This window comes from Stegastes partitus, unplaced genomic scaffold (assembly GCF_000690725.1).
Source record: "Stegastes partitus isolate 25-593 unplaced genomic scaffold, Stegastes_partitus-1.0.2 Scaffold541, whole genome shotgun sequence".
Lineage (NCBI taxonomy): Eukaryota > Metazoa > Chordata > Actinopteri > Pomacentridae > Stegastes > Stegastes partitus.
The window spans coordinates 194,587-203,708 of record NW_007578272.1 but is presented as its reverse complement, the minus strand read 5'-3'; positions in this window follow the sequence as shown (position 1 = coordinate 203,708).

Sequence of the window (9,122 nt, the reverse complement as noted above, 5' to 3'; positions counted from 1 at the left end):
AAAAGCCCCTTCAAAAAAAAAAAACACTGCTCTGACATGAACTGTTTGTAACTCTGACGTTTGTCTCCTAACAACATGCAGGTCAGAACAGGAAGTAAATATCTGATGGGGTCAAACACACTCGAGGTTTTTGTCAAACACAGCAGCAACGCCGTCAGCCAACAAAATCACAAAGATGTTAGTACAGGAGCTCCTCTTCTCTGAATCCTCATCCCTCCGTCTTTCTTTTTCTATGATGGGTCTGTGGGCATTGACTCACCTTTAGAGCCAGTCTCTGTTGGCCATTAGAGGAACTTCAGTTTTCTGCACTTGTTCTTACATTTTAGCATCTGGGTGATCTGGTGTATTTGCTCGACACATCCCTTACATCTGCAACTATGCCTCGCCTGTTACTTCTGTCTGCACAGTGCATGAATGTTCAAATCTGAGACTTCAGGCCTTCAGATAACAAATAACATAACCGTGCATCTGCTTTGCAACGACTACTCTCACAATTAGAGGGCCGAGGGTCATTAAAACAGCTATTACTTCGGAATAATTTGAAATTGAGGAAAACTTTAAAACAAGATTTTTTTTGGCAAGGTCAGGAGTGAAATGGATTGTCTTTATTTCTGTGTTTTCGAAGCTAATTTATGGACATTTATTCACAAAGGTTATCAAATCTAGGGATATCCTTGGGCAGTGCTTGCAACACTTAATCTGCAAAATATGCACATCATGTTTGTGTGTAAATGAGATCTGGAAGCCATCTCTGCTCCCCGCGATCTGTTTGTGTGCTCGGCGGTGCCTCATGTAGGCACGCTGTCATTGTGGTGAACCGCTTCTTGTTAACGGTTAAAAACGTGTTGAGTGGCAGGTAAGGAGATGCAAACATGAAAATTAATCAACCAACCCACAGCGGAGAGAAACACTGCAACCGAGATGAACCCACACACTCGTTGTGTTTGCAGGCATTAAACATTAATTAACAACCCACTCGTATTTTTGATGTTTGTTTCATTGTTTACTTGCCCTCTGGTGCAGTGCGAACATCTACTTTCCTGCCAGGTCCCCTGAGGGGAAATGACACCTTGACCCCGGCAGTGTTTGTGTGTGTGTTGCCCTGCCCACTGGATTGTGGAAAACGCTCCTACTTTCATTATGTCAGTGCGATGTGTTTGTTACAGACTGATTGATTGCCTTGACATTTGAGAAAAAAAAAGTCTCCGGGCAGGTGAGAGCTGCTGAGTTTGAATCTATGCGAGCAGCATCCGGGGAAATATTAATTTCCTTTAACCTGGATATGTCTGAGTTAACTTGATCAGAGGTGGACTGTGGCCTCTCTCTCTCTCTTTCTCTTTCTCTTCCTCTGCCTTCATTGCAGGTGCAGAGGTGTGTGTGTGTGTGTCAGTGATGGATGTATTGCAGATGGTCTAAGCTCCATCTAATTATGCTGTGGACACTGGAGGAAGTCCCGCACAGAGGTCACTTAGGACATACGCAGGAAGAGAGAGAGAGAGTCTGCGAGTGGGTATGCTCCAGGTGCTTCTGTTAAATGTACTTTTTCTTAAGCAGTCTGCAGTAAGTTGGAAATGTCAGTGCGATCTACACACATTTACCGAATCAAGGTTACTGCACACACACACATCAAAACACCTTTAACGTATGTTGACTCATCTTCTTCTTCAAAATTTGGAATCGTATAAATCATGGTTAATAGCCACGGTGTTCTTAAGCCACAGTGCAGTTGGATAATTTTCTCCTTCGCTGCCAATATAGATGTAATGCACAATACAGTTCTCAACTAAACGTAAACGGCCAGGCTTTATATTTAGGTTGAGTAGGCTGCATCATCATAACATCATTCAGCCTCGAGGTCCAAATGTTGTAACTTTTCATTGGAAATCTCTTTACAGCTACAACAAACCATCTGTTAAACAGCATCGCTCTCTGCTAAATGGACTAAACATTGTCGTACAGTCCCTGTGAAGTGTAACTTAAATGATCCTGACTCATAACAGTAGAGTGATGAGCCTACATCTACAGCGTGCTGCCTGTAGCGCCGTGACTTATTGCGTATGTGACAGAAATGACAGAACTGACTTTGTTTTTGTCAGCATCAGTCATACAGTCGTGGGTCAGTTTCTGAAGTGCTGCTGTTATATCTTGTTGCATTGATTAAACATTCATAAAAACACGCAAAAACAAAAAAAAACTAGCAAACAGACACACAAAATAATCACAAAATCACACGAAATGACCAAAGAAATAAAGAAAATGACAACAGAGAGATTTGAAACAAGCACATCTAAAGTTCCTGCTTTCAATCTTAACCTTCTGAACCATAGGTCATTCTGGCTGTTCATTGCTTCTGTCAAATTTTCACTCATTGTTGGTTCATTTTGTACTTTTTCCAATCCCTGCCACCTCTATAGAAGCTGCACAACTATGGCTAGAAGTAGAGAAACCTCAAAATCTCCTTTGTGTCGTTGAATTTCTTCAATAAACTTCCAAAAAAATAAAAATAAACTGGACTCCACCTGTGCCACATTTCATTCCAAGTGTCCACAGAGGTCACCAGCACTGGGAAACAAAACACATGCATCTTCACATATTTGAGATATTTTTACATTTTTACAACCTTTACAAACTTCTGCAGATCAGCTTTAGTGAAATATTTCACCATGCTGAATGTGTCTCCCAAAACCTGCTGCCAACTTCTTTATACTGTTTTTGAGCCATGCTGCATTTATTTTATTGACCAAGTGCATTTATTTTCCTCTATTTTGTTGTCTCCTCTCTGCTCTGTGTAACTAAAGTTCACGAAATGCTTGTCATGATCTTAGCATGACATGTTCTGTACTGATCAGGAAACCAGTTCCCACCCAGTTTCACAGTTTCACTCTGAAGCCTGTATTCCAGGGGTGTCCAATCCTGGTCCTCGAGGGCCACAATCCTGCATGTTTTAGATGTTTCCCTCTTCCAACACACCTGATTCAAATGATCAGCTCATCATCAAGCTCTGCAGAAGCCTGATAATGATCATATGAATCAGGTGTGTTGGAAGAGGGAAACATCTAAAACATTGTGGCCCTCGAGGACCAGGATTGGAGACCCCTGCTGTATCCTGTGTAGTTTCTCTGCCTCCTGTATCTCCCTCTCCAACCACCAGATGTCAGGTTTTCATCCTCCTCCCGGTCACCTGTCTGCCACGCCCACCTCACCTGTGCCACACTGCCAATCAGCTCCTCTCCACTTCCTCTCCTTCTTTGATCGTGTGCTTGCCTGTCATTTTCTTTTCCTTCCAGTTTGCCTTGAATACCTGTGGGATGCTTTCTGCCTGTTTGGACCACCCTCTGGTTTAGCTGACCTGCCTTCCCTTCCCTACCGGTAAGTTTTTGTTTTTTGCATTTCTTCACTCATTTACTTTCAAACACTTCCTGCTGCTTGGTTCAATAGACAGAAAAATCACAACTTGCTGGTGGCCCAGAAGGAAAAGTCTGGATACATGCTGAAGCTCTACACTGTGCATATTTATGTCTTCGTTTTGTTTGTACAAGGCTGGATAAGATTAGTATTGGGATATGGTTCTATTCCTGTACTTTGTCTTACTTATTTGGAAAGAAAACTGGTTCGTCTCCTGGGATCCTGGCAAAAAAATAACTTTTTCACAGAACTTTCAAAAGCTATAATTTAAATTAATGTTGCGGTTTCTCTACACCCAGCAGCCCCGAGATAAAGGAGATAATCAAATCTCAGTGGTATGTTTTGGGAAGTGACACAGTGGGACCTCCTCTATTAAAAATCTGATTCATGGTCATGCAGCCTGTAAGCAAACTGGATGGAGCAGACACCTTTGAAGGATATTCAGAGCGCCTAGACAAGGTTTCTTTTCTATCTAATCTTGTGTACCTGATTAAAGACACCCGGACCTTTCCTGTTTTGTGAGCAAGAGGGAATAGATGGCGTAATAGGGATTTCAAAAGTTACTGAGCTGAAATGACTTTATTTTAAACTGCAGTGTGGTTCAAGAGACCAGTTGTAACGGCTGCAGCTGATATCATTGGTGTCTTTTGCATGTTTTTTGATTAAAACACCCTAAAAGTGGAAGAATTATTCAGATTCTGTTTAAAAAAGTAGCAACACAAAACATTTTAAACACTGTACTGCATTTATAGTAAAGCTTTTTTTTGTTTCAGAAAAGCTCAGAGATCAATGTTTGTTTTTCCAGAGGGACCTTTGAACATACGCAACACATGCCCGCATTAATTAAAACATGAAATATAATAATAGAAATATGACCTGGTGGTGCTTTAAGGCCAGAGGAATGCGTGTTTTCAGTTCCGAGCTGCGTCTCGGCTCATTCCTTGCATCGTACTGGGAATTATATGAGTATGTATGACGGCCTCTCAGAGCCTCTCCTGTGATCTGGTGTCATGATCGCTAACGCCGAACTCGACTAATGATGTTAAATATCTTGGCAGCTTAGACAGTAAAGCGTCATTAATGAAGACACTGAGATGCTGATGCCTCGGATGACAGCAATGACCGTCCAACCTTTTCATAAACCTCGCAGTGGTGAGCGCGATAGCCGTCCTGCGTACTGAATCAAATAGCATTGTGGCAGATGGCATCCAGGGTATGCAGGATGCTTCCATGATCCAGTCTAGACAATATGCTGGAGGGCATGATGTATTTTATTTATTTTTTGTTATCAAAGAAGAAATAAGATTTGTTTTTGCAGAAGAATTCAGGATGTTTAACTTGAGTCTGCTGTACGTTTTAAAGCAAAAAAAAATTAACTAGGGGAGGTCTGCAGGGTATTAAAAGCAGCCTGTAGTCTGGAGAAGGCCTAGATTGGGCTGAGGTTGATATCAAACAAGATGGTATCATCGGCATAAAAAATGTGCAATACAGCGCTGAGTTGGGAAATATTACTCATGTACAAAGCGAATTGCGGTGGGCCTAATATTGAGCCTTGAGGGACACCGCTATCAACCATTTGGGGTAGAAAAAGAACCACTTGTAAGAAGAAAACATCCAAACTCACAGAAATTTAACAAAACACTGTAATCAATTGCATCAAAAGCTTCTGACAGGTCCACAGAGAGTACAGACACTGTGCTATGATCAGGTCGAAAGGTGGACTGCTGTTTCATCCACTAGTCCGGTTAAGATTCTGGACCGGACAGCTCAGATATGCTGTTTAGGTCAGGAGGTCACCACTTTTATACAGTGGAAGCACCTGAGCAGTTTTCCATTTTGAGGGGATTTTGCCAAAAGTAATATTTAGGTTGAAATGAATGATGCAGTAATATCACGGGCCCTGAGGTGGAGCAGTTATAGATCAAAGTTGACTTCATGTTTTTTTCATATTCAAGTTTATTAATGCATTTTTAACCTATGTGGCAGGTCAAATTGCAAAATTTGCATCTATGATGTGAGAAGCTATGTATAAGTTATCACATATGACAATGAAAATAATTATTAAATGCTCCATCCAGTTCCTTTATATCTTTATTATCGTACTTTATGTAACAGTACAGACATTTCTCTGGCAAAAGTATTTATTCAGAAAATGACCTCCGCATGTCTTTATGTAGTCTAATAGTAAATCTAATGCAGCACTTCACACAAATGTATGACGTACTCAAATACTCAAACTACAAGTATAATACTTAAGTAAATGTACATACTTGCCCTCCGTGATTGGCAGGCACAAAAGTAAACAAAACGTGAATTACATACAAGCTGGTTACTTTTACAGCTAATTTTTGCTAACAGTATTAGAGCTAAAAAGCCATACTGATCAGTGGATCCTTTTTTTAAAAAACAATTTTTCCCCAAAATAAAGAAAAAAAAAAGTGACTTTTTCATTTAAGTTGATTTTAATTTTGAGCTTTGAGTATATTTACAACAAGGGGAGAAGATATGAATGAATCAACAACACTTAGATGGTTCTGCCTTTTTTTCTAGTACATGTGGGTTCTTTGTTTGAGTGCTTGTTCGTTCTGTTAGTGCTGCTTGTTTTGTGATAATTTAGGTTAGTCTCATACATCTGTAGACTTTAAGTCTTTGGAAAATTTTACTCTGAACCTCTGCAGCAACAGCCATTTTCTAGAATGCACCCAAAAAAAACCCAGACTGACACCACGCAGCAGCGATACTGAGGGAAACATTTCTTTCAATTAATTGAAACATTTCAAAAAACTGTTTAAAAAAAAAAAAAATAAAAATGTCTGTTTAAAATATTGATCTTGATGCAGCTTTAGCAACATCTATTATTCTACAGTTTCATTTTGCAGACGCTTTTATCCAAAGCGACGTACATCTGAGAGCGACTACAACACAAGCAAGGATCTAGTCAGGAGAAAACAATCTAGATTAGTGCCATAGAACAAGTTCAAGTGTGTTAGGGCATGGATGCCAATGTCATCTGTTAAACCTAAAACAATACATAAGCCACAAAAATTACCCAACAACAGTCTATGTGATCATACGTTCAGCAATAACAGTCTGAGGCGTGTTTGGAGCGGGCTGAGCTTCTAGACGTTAGGAATTTATGAAATTAAAATGATGGAAGCAAGAAAGCAATAAACATGATGTTTTCTACTATCCAGTTGTCCTCAGGGTCACCCTGAATGGCACCTTATGTCAAGTTAATGGGAGTGTCAGTCAGTGTAACGGTGAAAATATCCCGTAGCAATGCATCATTTCTGCAGGTTTCATCATAATCTAATCACTGGCACCTGACTTATCCTTCATGCATGACATCCACATCCAGCTTCTCAAACATCACGAGAAACAAGAGAAGCCATCTCAACTCTTTGAAGGTTGCTCAAGTAGAGACAGAAACATGGTGCCGTTGAGAGGGATGGTTGTACTTGTCTCCTTAATTTATCTTTAATAGAAGAGGCACTGGCCCTCGTGGCTCAACACCCTCTGTTATTTCCCCCTGGGGTAAAGGTACTTTAATCTGTATCCAAGTACATTTACAGCTTAAACTCTGCAGGAACATTTGGGATTAGATGGTCATAAGAAATACAAATTCAACTCTCCAACTTTTAAATTCAAGTTAAGTGATTCTCAAGCGTAGCTTAGAGAGCAATTGCCCTAATTTCTCCAGCAACGAAAAAGCCAAGCTATTAATGGCTTAGCACAGATAAGCCCAAACGGTGTTAATAAAAGATTGGATAATGATTTTTAAAGAACGGTAAGGGGACAGCACATAGGGCAGAAATAATTAATCACCTTGAATGGAGGGAGGGAGCAGGAGATGCAGAGCAAAGGAAAACCAGGGAGATACAGCGAAGGCAGGAGAGGAGGGGAAGAGGAGGTGGAAATGACGAGAGGAGGAGAGGGAAGGAGAGGGTAAAAGGTTAGAAGAGAGTGATGAGATGGGGAGAGATAATATTATATATAAAAGAGACTGACACTGGGCAGCAATAATTAATCACCAGGAGTGAATGAAGAGATAAGGACAAGAGGAGGGGAGAAGAGAAGAAGACAGAAGAAAAGACGGGGAGCGGTAAAGAAAGTTGGAGGAAGACGAGGTGGAATTTGGATAGTTTTCGTCAGGAGTCATTTACAGAACGAGCTTAAAGGTCAACACCGCCGAAATTACAGGTAACCAAAAATAAAAAGGTGCGACGGTCTGGCCTCGGCGCCCAGACGGTACTTCTGTAACCACGTGATCACGGTGATTAGACCGAGAGGCGAACCAGAGGGGAGAAGGTGATGGAAGCAAACCACCTTTTTTTTTTCTTTTTGAAAACGGACAGAAATTGCATAGATTCTGCTGCTGAGATGGAAATTTTCATCCCGGCAGAGTTAACGAGGAGCCGATCCACGACTCTATCAGGTGTACTCAGGGGTGACCTCAGTGGATCCGCCTGTCATGGTCCAAATACAAGTGGATTATAAGTGTAGATTATACAACATCACACTGAATAAACATGGGTGTTGTTTCACTAACTTTTCCCAGCAAGACATACTGATCCGGGAGTCGTACGTGATTACTTGAGGTGCGTTTGCGTGTTAACGTGGCTGCTGAGATTAGAAAAAACCTGACACCACAAAGTCACATTTTCACTCGTAGACTCTGGTGTTGCTCTGATGTGTAGTAGTTTAGTTTTAAGGCTGGATCCTGCTGTGTCGGATAACTTTTTCTGTTTCTCGCTTTCTGATTTCCCTCATTGAAAGAAACGCTGCAACATAATCAGACAGCATTGTGTTTTAATTACAATCCTCCCACTAGCTGTGTTTCATCCTGTTACTTTGTGATTAGAGTGATGGTGGAAAGTTTTGTCTACATTCAGTAATGAATATGAGAGCATTGCATAATTGCTGCATTTACGTTCTTTCATTCATTTAGAGTTGGCAAACTGTTTACGATGGAGTGACTTTGATAGATGTAAATTTTAGCAGATTACTACGACATTTCTACTTCTGGCTCCAGTCTGATTTGTCTGTTGGCATCAAAACCTGCAAGACAAAGCAGCACAAGCCGACCAGTCCCAGTTCTGGTGGTCTCCTCTTGGCATCTTGTAGCCCTGATGTGTGCTCACAGTTTTAAGGAGGCACCAGCCAGCTGTGGCGTTTCCCAGGAGTGGGCCGTTAGTGGGCCAATCGTGACCCAGTTTACTCACCGTTATTCATTCTACAGAGTTGGTGGTGGAGGCCGGCCTAAATGCTTTCACTGTGTCCTGTTTGTTTCTTTTGCAAAACTGTTTGTTTTAGAATTGTTTCCCAAAGCAGATGTCATGTTTCTCATTATGAAGTGAGGCCTACAGTTAGTTTTAATCTCATTTGTCAACAGTGATTTACAGTAAAAGGCTCAAAATGTCTGTTACTCTGTAGTTTAATAGTTAAATGAGGACAGGAAGAGCTGATTAAAAAGTTTTTTAAAAATGAAACTCTTTCAATGTTTTAATCAGAATGAATTAATTATTTTTGTTTTGTACAGTTTTAGAGTGAAATCAGGCAAAAGTTTGGCTACACAAGATGTTTGAGCTCTTGCATGATTCTTATGAAGGTCTCAGAGCTCAATCAGCTTCTCTCTGCTTGTTCAGTCATCAGTAGGACAGACCAGGTAGCCCAGATTTCAATAAGCTGTAAATACTGACTCCCCAAACCTCGTTCCA